Genomic DNA, 12430 nt, shown 5'->3' on the forward strand with positions numbered 1-12430 from the left:
CTCTGCAACTGGATTCCATTTCCTGAAATTGTAAAGCATTTGTAAGGCAAAGGACAAAAACAACAATACAAAACCGCAGCCCACAGAATGGGAAATACTCACCAACCCCATAGCCAACAGAGGGCTGATCTCCAAAATCTACAAAGAACTCAATAAGCTAGTTTCTAAAATACCAAATAATGCAATCTGGGGTACAGAACTAAATAGAGACTTCTCAGTAGAGGAATCTAAAATACCTGAAAGAAACATTAGTAAATGTTCAACATCTATAGCCATCATGGAAATGAAAATCAAAACAACAGTGAGATACCATCTTACCCCCGTCAGAATGTTTAAAATCAAAAACACCAATGATAGGTTATGCTGAAGAGGATGTGGAGAAAGGGAACAGTCCTCCATTGCTGGTGGGAGTGCCAACTCGTACAGCCACTTTGGAAATCAGTATGACAATTCCTCAGGAAAGTGGGAATCAATCTTCCACAAGATCCAGCAATTCCACTCTTAGGCATATACCCAAAAGAAGCACATTCATACAATAAGGACATCTGTTCAACTATGTTCATAGCAGCATTATTTGTAATAGCTAGAACGTGTAAGCAACCTAGATGCCCCTGAACTGAAGAATGGATAGAGATAATGTGGTACATTTACACAATGGATTACTACTCAGCAGAAAAGAACAATGGCATCTTGAAATTCACAGGCAAATGGATGAATCTAGAAGAAATCATTCTGAGCAAGATAACCCAGTCACAAAAAGACAAACATGGTATGCACTCACTCATATATGGATTTTACACTTAGAACAAAGGATTACCAGCCTACAATCCACACTGCCAAAGAAGCTAGGAAACCAGGAGGACTCTAAGAGAGACATACCTGGTCACTCGGAGAAGGGGAAAGGGACAAGATCTCCTGAGCAAATTGGGAGCATGGGGAGAGGCGAGAGGGAGCTAGAAGAATGAGAAGGGGAGACTAGGAGGGGTGAGGAGGACATAAGGGGGCAGGAAGGTTGTGCACGGGGAAGAATAGAGGAGAGCAAAATAAGAGATACCATAATAGAGGGAGGCATTATAGGTTCACAGAGAAATCAGGCATTAGGGAAATGTCCAGAGATCTACAAGGATGACACAAACTAACAATCCAAGCAAGAGTGGAGAGGCTACCTTAAATGCCCTCCCCGGATAGTGAGATTGATGACTAACATATATGCCATCCTAGAGCCTTCATCCAGCAGCTGATGGAAGTAGAAGAAGATATCCACAGCTAAACACTGAAGTAAAGAAAATTTTTGCTGGGTAAGATTCCCTCAAGTCAAAACAATTAGTTTTCTGCACTTGGAAATGGTGATCTTCTTGCTGGTTTTGCCATTCCTGAATCCAAAGCACTCCATGGCTTCCACAGTGCTCATACTTTCTTTCACCTTCTAAAAGACCACATGTTTGCCATCCAGCCACCCAGTCTTGGCAGTGCAGATAAAGAACTGGAAACCATTTGTGTTTGGTCCGGCATTTGTCATGGACAGGTTGTCATAACCTGTATGCTTCAGGATGAAATTCTTGTCCTCAGATTTCTCCCTGTAGATGTACCCATTGTCAGTGTTGTTATAGCATCCAAAGTCACTACCCTGGCACATAAATCCTGGAATAATTCTGTGAAAGAAGAAACCTTTATACCCATTTTTTTCTCTCTACTGCTCTGACTATGAAAGTTCTGTTGCTTTTGGAACTTTGTCTGCAAACAGCTGGGTGGAGACACAGTCCAGAGGCTAACCATCAGCCTCGATGTTGAAGAACACTGTGGGGTTGACAATGGCTGCAGCAAGCATCCACAGGGGACAGAAGCATCTGCAAAGCATGTTTGGCAACTTATTCAGATGTTAAATATATGCCTGCCATAAGATGGAGCCATCTTACTTCTAGGTATTTGCCCATAGAAATGGAAGCTTATACCCATCCTAAGACTTGTACATTCATAGTTATAAAAGCTTCTAATGTAACAATTATGAATGAGTTCAAATGTCCATCAGAATAGTCATGAATAAGCAAATTGTGGACTAATGATACTATTAAAAGCCACTCAGCAATAAACATTTATTATGAATAAGTTGGAGAGATTGCTCACTGCATAAGATTAAAAACTGCTCTTGTGGAGGACCTCAGTCTGTAACTACAGTTCCTGAGGAATCTAACTCTGTAACCTCCATGGACACCTTCATTCATGTATGTGGACACACACACACACACATTTTTGTTCTAAGCATTCATCAAATATAAAACATCTAATAATACTCAAAAATTGTTATACCTTAGATATACAGCAAAAATAATAACTGTCTAGGTAGTGCAAATATATAGGCTTATAAGGAAATCTACATTCAAGTGAGTTATATTAAAAAAATCAAAGCACACAGTTTTCCCAATTGGGAATTCATACTTTTTTAGGCTATGAGTTAGAGTTCTATCTTGACAGATTTAAATGGTAATTTATTATAACATGAGATGGCATGAAATGTATTTATTGACATTTCAAATTACAGCATTTTCAATGAGAAAGATATCTAATTTTAAGCCACTAAAACAGCATGATGCAGCCATACATTTCTTGCTGAATAGCAATCACTCGATTATGGGGTTCTAATTTATAGCTGTTATCTAGGATGGGAGTACTACAGGCAAAAAAAATGATGTTAAGTAGACAAGAGGTTGCCATCATGATTATTAACATGCTACATTTCTATTTTTAAAATGCTAAGTAATTCTATGATGTTTCAGCATTTAACAATTGTGCCAGCTCAATAAAAACATGTGAAATCATTATTTCCTGACATTAATGAAGTCGACTTTTCCAGCACTATTTGAATAGGCAATTGAATGAGGAGACTCTAAAATGCATTAAAACCAGGTCAGCTTTTCTGCATTTCCCACAATACATCCACAGTTCCATGAAGGGTAATCTTAAACCATTTTTTAAAGCAGCCTGTACATCTTTATCTTGAAATTCCAAATGTTTCAACAATAGACGATTGTTAAGAAGTAGACAATTATTTTTCAGCACCCACTGATTAATGACTTAGTCTATGACACAGGAGAAGTGCTAGAACAAAGGCGTCCATTATAATAATACACACGCATTAAACCATCTTCATTAATAGGATCTTCTGAAATCAGCTCAGCATAAAGCCAAATATGCCAAGAAGGAAGTTGGGTGGTAAGAATTTTAAGCATATTTTGAAACTCAATAAGAAGATTAAATGACATTACTTTCCTCTTATAATTCTTTCTTTCCTTTTATCTCTTTCTTGTTCCTGCCTCCATCTTCTTTTTCTCCCTTACCCTATCAGTCTGTCTGTTCCTCTCTCTGTCTCTCAAGCACATCCACACACAATATAAACCCAGTAAAAATTACCATTAAATAGCATTTTAAATGCTATAAGAAATTAATATTTTTAAACTACAGGCTCAGCTGTCACTTTTATTCAGAAGATGGGTATTTTACATAATTGCTGTCTTTTCAACAAAATGCAATATTGCAATAGAGAGTTGATATCGGCTATGTCAGCTGAGTAACCTTACCCACTGGGTAATTTCTGTAATAGTAGCAGGAAAGATAAAGCTTGAGAAAATGAGAGTTTTTTAAAATGTTTAAATGCTGACCTTGGTGTGTAGAATTTGTGCTTCTGAGAGAACAAATGAAGAGGGCATTATGGTTATCATGTCACCTGAACTTTACCAGAGTACTATCAGGCCATTGCTCAGATCCCCAACAAATACGTATGGTCAGTCCTTTGTTTCTTCCATGGTGATAGTAATATAAATAGCCAAATTCACAACTCCAAACAAAGCAAATATGGTCATCTTTATACCTAATAGCTGGGGGATTTGGTACTTTTCAGTTCTACCCCAAGCAATCTTCCTCAATAATGTCATCAGTTTTCCTAAGAGGCGCAAAAGGTAAAAGCTACAGGCATTCCCATTTTATAGAAGAAGAAAATGGGCCTTGGGGTAGTTGAGTTTCACATGATGCTATGGTTTTTAATATGGATATAATAAACAATTTGAAATTCTGTGTGGCTTACATGGGTAAGCTGCCCTTTATTTCTTTGGAGCAGTCCTAATCTGCATTCCATTTTGCTGTTAACATTCTTAGTTCATATTTTCCACTCTTTCTAGTCCTTTATTCTTAGTATATAACCAAATTATCTTGGGATAACAGAGGTAGGCAGCCTCCCCAGAAGCCTTTTATTTTTTTTTTATTTTTTATTTTTCCGAGACAGGGTTTCTCTGTGTAGCTTTGGAGCCTATCCTGGCACTCGCTCTGGAGACCAGGCTGACCTCGAACTCACAGAGATCTGCCTGCCTCCTGCCTCCCGAGTGCTGGGATTAAAGGCATGCGCCACCAATGCCAGGCCCCCAGAAGGCTTTTGACCTCTGCTTCCTAGCATGTTCATCTGTATCACCTGTGATGAGCAGAAAACTGAGGGCACAAAGAATGTCACTTCTGAAATGTATTTGTGAAATACTTACGCTTCTATCTTGAATGCCATCACTCTTCTTCATCATCATCTTCTTCTTCAAGCTCCTATTATTCCTCCTCCTCCTTTGCCCCCTATCTTCTTTCTCCTTTGCTCTTCTCACTTTCTAACTCTTCTAATTCACTTGAAAAGCTACCTCGTAGGGATGCTGAAATACTCTGAAAGCTCATGGAGAAGTTCAGGTGCTGAGAAACAGAAACCTACTCCAACTAGTCAATAATTGTCCACAACCACAGAAAGAGTCTGAAAGCAACTCCATACCAGCCAAGTCTTGGGTAACAGGGCATTATTCTTAGCCACTATGTCAGAAGCAGGATGCTAGAAAAACTCTGGGTTGCCCCAAGATGCTGAATTCCAGGGTAATTTGTTACCCATCAACAGATGGATGAACAGGGAATGAGAGAAAGACAACGTTTTCTAAAAGTTAAGATATGTAGCACTATTTGATAATTATAATGTTTTTAACCTTTGTAACAATTCCATGAAATATTATGATATTTTAGAGAGGATCCAGGATAACCACATCCCAAGCACAAGTTCTGTCTGCAGAATTGGAATGTGAGCAGAGAGGACAGAAGACAGAAAGACCAGATCTTCTTTGCTCAGGGTCTATCTTACCACTTTAGAAAATTAGGGTGGTGTGTTTATGTGTGCGTGCGTGCATGCCTGCCTCTGTGTGTGTGTGTGTGTGTGTGTGTGTGTGTGTGTGTGTGTGTGTGTGTGTTACCTATACCAGCACAGAATGAGATTCTTTTACATACCAATCCTAGTTCCCCTCTCCCTCCTTTCCTTCCTTGCCTCCAACCAACCTCCCATCCCAAGGCCAACCCACTCCCCAGGGAGGGTGAAGCCTCCCATGAGGGATCATCAATGTCTGACAAAACATCAGATTGCTGCTCACAGGGTGTTGGTGGAGTATTAGTATGACTAGCATTCTAAGTTTTGATGTTAAGATTTCAACTGCTTTCTTGCTTGTTTCAATCTTTCTATCAGGTTTGCATTACAGTGACCTAGCTGGACTTTGAGTTTGCTGATTCAGACTACAATTAAACCATGAAATTTTCTGGGGATTTAACTCTGGAAGACATCTGAGCAACTTTTCGGACATGCTTATGATGATTCTCAGGTATTATTTTTTATTGGAAATAAGGGAATTAGGACTTCAGGGCAGGTTTGAAACTAAGAAAAGCAACGTAAGATGTTTCTGTATTTGATTCACAATTGAATGATATTCAATTAAAACTAAATTGGGGTGAAGATTGGTAGGGAGTGGGCCAGCTAAAGAATTAATAGAAAATAATGAGCAAGTTTAACACTTGCCATGCAAGCACAGAGTACAGAGTTCAATCCTCCTGAACCAAGTACACACACGGGGATAAGTGTGTGCATCTGTAATCCATGTGCTGTAGAAAATGGGAGGAAGACAGGATTGCCCACAGCTCAAATAGTCTGGTGTGTGCATCAGTGAAGAACAAAGAAGACACCCTTTCTCAAACAGAATGGAAGGTGAGAGCCAACGCTGTGGTTGTCCTTTGATTTCCACATGCCAGTCACAATATACATTCACACACACACACACACACACACACACACACACACACACACACACACACACAGAAGTGTTTTCTATTTGAATCAATGTAGAAATTTAATTTTCAACAGTTATTTCTTTTTTTTTTTTTGGTTTTTCGAGACAGAGTTTCTCTGTGTAGCTTTGGAGCCTATCCTGGCACTCACTCTGGAGACCAGGCTGGCCTCGAACTCACAGAAATCCACCTGCCTCTGCCTCCCGAGTGCTGGGATTAAAGGCATGTGACACCAATGCCCAGCCAAGTTATTTCTTTTTTTCCAATATAGATTTCCTCATGTTTGAAAAACAACAGATATTTAATATAACCCCAATGCTAGTATAGACTATTAACAGAAACCAGAAATCTTAGAAATGGTTTCTTTTACTTTCTTGGGTTTGTTAAATAATTACTTCTTTGGGAAATATTTTTGAATTCTTTTCTCTTGTCTATTTAATGTTTTTCTTTGCTTTGTTTCCAGCTGAGTAGCCACTTTTTGTAGAATCCTCTCTGAAGATAGTGTCTATGCTTGTGATATCAGACCTGACTGCACTCTGGGAAGGATCCATTAAATAAGGGGATAATTACCCAAGGAAAGTGATAATGTATATGTGCATTTAAATATTGCTATAGAAGTTATTTTTCTCCTTGCTGTGACAAAATATCTAAGAAGTAAATATCTAAAAGTCAAAGGGTATATGGTTGCTTACAGTTCAAGTGGATGTAATCCAACATATCGGGTAAAACACTGCAGCAGGCAGAAAGGGCATGGAAGCAGGAAGTGGTGATAGTAGGTCACACTTCATTTGCAATCAAAACTAGAGAATAAATTGAATATAGAGTCAAGCTGTAAAACCTCAAGACCCAGACTTCAGCAACCCACTTCCTCCAACAAAGCTCTGCATACTAACAGTTCCACAACTTTCCCAAGAAGTACCATCATCTGTAGAACAATTGTTTAGTCACATGAGCTTCTTGAGGATATTTCCATTTCAAACCACAACAGATCATGAGCTAATTCTAGGTCCATTTCTGAGCATAATAATGTATACAAAATGGCCTGGAAGAGGGTCAAATAAATAAGAGAATTGTGCATATTTAAAAACACTGATTGTCACTATTTATTCCTAGTCACACTCTAACTGCAGAGGTTGCTATGAGCACAAAGAGCTCTTGAAAGATTGCTCTCAGGAGATATTTCTAGACATTTCTGGTCACACTAGTTCTGACAACAGATGAACATGTAACCTTGTGTGTGTGTGTGTGTGTGTGTGTGTGTGTGTGTGTGTGTGTGTGTGTGTGTGTTTATCTAAAGACACCTTATATCTTAATTACTTTTCTATTGCTGTGATAAAACACTAAGACCGAGTGTTTAGTTGGGCTTATGGCTCTAGAGGTTTAAAGTCCATGATGCTGCCACACTGAATCTCTTAGAAGAGAAAGTGGGAAGTACCCTTGAACAAATTAGTACAGGAGACTGCTTCCTGAACATAACACCAGTAGCACAGACACTGAGATGGACAATTAATAAATGAGACCTCCTGAAACTGAGAAGTTTCTGTAAGGCAAAGGACACAGAAAACAAGACAAAATGACAGCCCACAGAATGGGAAAAGATATTCACCAACCCCACATCTGACAGAGGGCTGATCTCCAAAATTTACAAAGAACTCAAGGCTTCAAAACACCAAATAATACAATTAAAAAGTACTATACAGAACTAAATAGAGAATCTCAATATGAGTCTAAAATGACCAATAAACACTTAGGAAAGTGTTCAACATCCTTAACCATCAGGGAAATGCAAATCAAAAAAACTCTAAGATACCATCTTGTACTGGTCAGAATGGCTAAAATCAAAAACAATGACAGTCTACGATGGAGAGGATGTGGAGAAAGGGGAACACTCCTCCACTGCTGGTGGGAGTGTCAACTGGTACAGCCAATTTGGAAATCAGTATGGTGGTTCCTCAGGAAAATAGAAATTAGTCTATCACAAAATCCAGCAATTTCTCTCTTGGGCATATACCCACAAGATGCACATTCATACAATAAGGACATCTGTTCAACTATGTTCATAGCAGCATTATTTGTACTAGTATCCAGAACCTGTAAGCAACCTAGATGCCCCTCAACTGAAGAATGGATAGAGAAAATGTGGTACATTTACACAATGGATTACAACTCAGCAGAAAAAAAAATGACATCTTGAAATTCGAAGACAAATGGATGGAACTGGAAGAAACCATTCTGAGTGGGTTAGCCCAGTTATAAAATGACAAGCATGGTCTGTACTCACTCATATATGGATTTTAGACCTAGAGCAAATAAGTAGCAGCCTACAATCCACACTGCCAGAGAAGCTAGGAAACAAGGAGGATCCTAAGAGAGACATACATGGGTCCCCCAAAGAAGGGGAAAGGGAGAAGATCTCCTGAGCAAATTGGGAGCATGCAGGGAGGAGAGAAGGTGACAGGAGAAAGAGAAGGGGAGAAGAGGGGGGGGCAGGACATTAGGGAGCAATAAGGTTGAGTTGGGGGAAGAATAGAAGAGAGCAAGATCAGAGACACCATGCCTATCAGTGAGGAGGCCTCAGAAATCTATGGGGCTTCTGGTAGTAGATAAGTATTTATCCCTAGCATAGGAATGGTCTTGGGGAGCCCATTCCACATGGAGGGGTGGGCATAGGCCCTGCTCCAAATGATGTGACAGATTTGAAGATCCCCACATGGAAGGCTTCACCCTCCCTGGGGAGAGAAAGGGAACGGGATGGGAGTTAGTGGGCAGCAGGGGAGGAAGGGAGGGAGAGAGAACTGGGATTGACATGTAAAACAAGTTTGTTTCTAATTTAAATTTTAAAAATGGGGGGGTGAGTCCATGTTGTTGCAAAAACAAGTAGGTGGCAGAAGGAGAATTTGAAACCTCAAAGCCTGCCCCCAGTGACTCATCTCCTCCAACAAAGCCATACTTTCTAATCCTTCCCAAATATTTCCACTAGTTGGAGACCAAGCATTCAAATACTTGAGCCTATAAGAACTGTTGTCATTCAAACCAACACACCTTATTTAGTGTTTACTAAGGAATCACTGACTGTGAAACAATGGAAATCAAACTTACCTAAACAAAATTCAAACGACACACAAATTTTTCTAAGTAAAGAACATCACAACTTCTTATATTTGGCAACACTAACAACATAGGTTTTATCACTGTTCTTGAGGTTGTTTTAAATATTTAAATCACCAACAAAACCTCCCAAAACACAAATGTATGGCACTAAGTCATGAAAGAACAGCTGTTTACAGCATGAGACCTGAAGGAGGAGCACAGAGCCTCTTCTCAGCACCTAATGTGGTTGTCAGTGACTCCCATATCTCATTGCTTTCCAAGTCCTGAGCACATGTCTGCAAACAACCTCTAGAATCCTAAGGATCCCTTTACATTGAACAAAGCAGGGGAATCCACAAACATCAATCTGAAAATAAAGAGGGCTGACTTTGTTAGAAGTTTACCAAAAGGATCAATGAGTTATTGCAAAGAATACTTGAGCATCTTCAGAATATGGTACTAATGACCACTCAGAGTGCTGTCAAAGTACGGAAATAGGTCAAGCTTACCAGGTACAAAACCCTTTCTGATGAGAAAGGTGGTGCTTAGAAAACAAAATTTCTATACAGCCTTGGAGATGGTGATGAAAGGAGATGGCTGTTTGTGCAGAAGAAGGGAGAAGTTCACCTTTGAGTCATTCATTCATATATTTATTAATTTTATTTATTTGTTTGTTTATGTACAAGCAGAGGTTCATATAGACCAGGCTAGCCCAGAACTTATTCCTTTACTAAGGATAACCTTTATCTCCTCATTCTTCTACTTCCACCTTTCTAGTTTCTATGCCTACAGGACTGTGCCATAAAACACAGCTTTAGTTGACCTCTGAACCACAGTTTTATCTAAGTAGGATATTTTCTGGCCTTTAATTTCTAAGATATTACATAGAGATTGTGGGAAATTTGCATACACATTTTAATGTGAAGATTTATCTTTGAAAATAAAAATATTTCATTGTTAAGTAACTTTTTTTCAATTTGTTTCTGATCTAGTTTCCCTCTAGACCTTACTACCCATTCACAGAATACAACAATAACATTAATTTTATGCACCAGTGAGCCACACCTTCAGAGACTAATTACCCACCCCCAAGGAATACACTGTTTCATGTTACATTCTTTCATTTAAACTTTTCTTAGCTTTTAAACATCAAAATTATTAAATTAATGGTCTCCAAATTTGCCATAAGAATAGATACATGTTTAAACATGCTTGAATGTCTAATTGTCTCCCTGGAGTCTGTGTACTGCAACACCCCACAAAGTTTGTGTCCCAGGGCCATAACTAGATGCAGAGAGGGGATGAAGAAAGGACAGAAACAAAAGAAAGGCATTGTAAATTAATAGGTGGATTTGGTAATAATCAATTTAGAGTTATTCACTGTTATATAGCTTTCTTCAACTTACTCTTATTTAAAAATCTATTGTGGAAGATAGTTTTATGATTTCTTACAATACTAAAAATGTGTGTAAGATAGAACTTGCTAACTCTCTGACAGGCATGAGTATGTCCACTGCACGTGGAACTTGTATGTTGTCATATGACTGATTTTTGCTTGATTCTCTACTGAAAGATTATGCAATAGCTAACAATGTGGGCTGTAAGTAAGTTTATTGACAAGCAATCTCACTATAGTTTACAAACAAATAACTTGTAGAATTTTATATCATTATGCAAACCCCATTAATTCAAATTACCAGTAATTAAAACATATGGTTATAACAGAACAGCCCATCCATTTAGAATTTAGTAAAATCCAAAATATTTAGCATAAAATATTTGCACTTTTTATGTGATTTTTCATAATTACAGCAATGAAATTTCTGCACACCAGAGAGAGTGAGAAAGGAAAAGATTATTTTGATAATAAAATATATCATCAGCAGCACTGTTGCTAATATTTAAATATATCGAATAATGTTTTCTTCATATTCTTTTGACTTTGGATTTTGCCTTGATATGGTCTTTGGTCAAAGAACATCGACAGGAAGTAATGTATGCCAAATTTGACCAAAAGCAGTGGGCATTGACTCTTGGTTTAGTCATTGTTCTTTTCTTGCTTTCCTGAGCACAGAAAAGCAACTTTGGGGTTTGTTCTTACCTTACATCTGATGAAGGTAATTGTAATAGGTATCCTTGTTAACTTGACAACATCTACAATTATCTAAATTTCAATAAGCTAGGTACATCTCTATGGGATATTTCTTTTCTTTTTTTTTTTTAATTTGAAGTGTAAAGCCCAATCCTAAATTGGGGTCCTTTGAGGTAAGAAGATCCACCTTAAATCCAGGCCACACTTTCTGGTGACAGCCTTTGTAAAGGACATGGAATAAGGAAGCTCTTTTGTTTTGCCTGCTTGCCCTCACTAGCCCTGGACAGTTCATTCATTCACTGGCTTTAAAGCCTACACCTTTGGGAATCTGAAGACAGCTGAGGCTTCCATCTGTGGACTGAACAACTGTTGAATGTGTGGTGTTGTCTTCCATTGGTAGATAGCCATTTGGGGAATAGTCTAACTATAACCTATAAACCACTCTAATAAAAGCCATAGACTCATTCTATCAGTTCTGTTTCTCTAACAGAACCATGACTAGTAAAATAATGATGGAAACCTTGCGACACAAATACATATCAGACAACTAAAGCAATTAGAAAGAAGGCTAGTGATTCCATTTTCTCAGAGCAACCATTCCCTCAGCTTAACTTAGAAAATGTTGAAAACCCAGGTTATTTGTACTGGCTGGTTTTGTGTGTCAGCTTGACACAAACTAGAGCTGTCAGTGAGGAAGGATCCTCATTTGAGGAAATTCCTTGATGATATCCAGCTGTAAGATATTTTCTCATTTAGTAATCAATGGGGAAGGGCCCAGCCCATGATGAGTGGTGCCATCCCTGCGTAGGTGGTCCTGGCTGAACAAGGCATGGGAAGCAAGCAAGTAAATAGCTCCTCTCTATAGGGCCTCTGCATCAGCTTCTATTTCTGGTATCTTGCCCAGATTTGAGTTCCTGTCCTGATTTTTTTCAGTGATGAACAGCAATCCTGAAGTGTAAGCATAATAAATCCTTTCCTCCCAAAGTTGCTCTTTCATTGTGGTATTTCATTACAGTAATAGAAACCCTAAGTAAGACAGTATTGATTTAGGAAAAATGAAAAAAAAAGTCAATTATCCCTGTTTCTAGAATTTTTTTATGTAAGCCCCTTGTGGTGGATTGTAAAAGT

At 38.5% G+C, this 12430-nt stretch overlaps 1 pseudogene; it reads right to left on the minus strand.

The window, feature by feature from the left end:
- Window positions 1–1309: 1309 nt before the first annotated feature.
- LOC118238509 lies at window positions 1310–1858 on the minus strand (annotated as a pseudogene).
- Between the last annotated feature and the right edge of the window lie 10572 nt (window positions 1859–12430).

Source organism: Cricetulus griseus, chromosome 3, assembly GCF_003668045.3.
Source record: "Cricetulus griseus strain 17A/GY chromosome 3, alternate assembly CriGri-PICRH-1.0, whole genome shotgun sequence".
NCBI classification, from domain to species: Eukaryota; Metazoa; Chordata; class Mammalia; order Rodentia; family Cricetidae; genus Cricetulus; species Cricetulus griseus.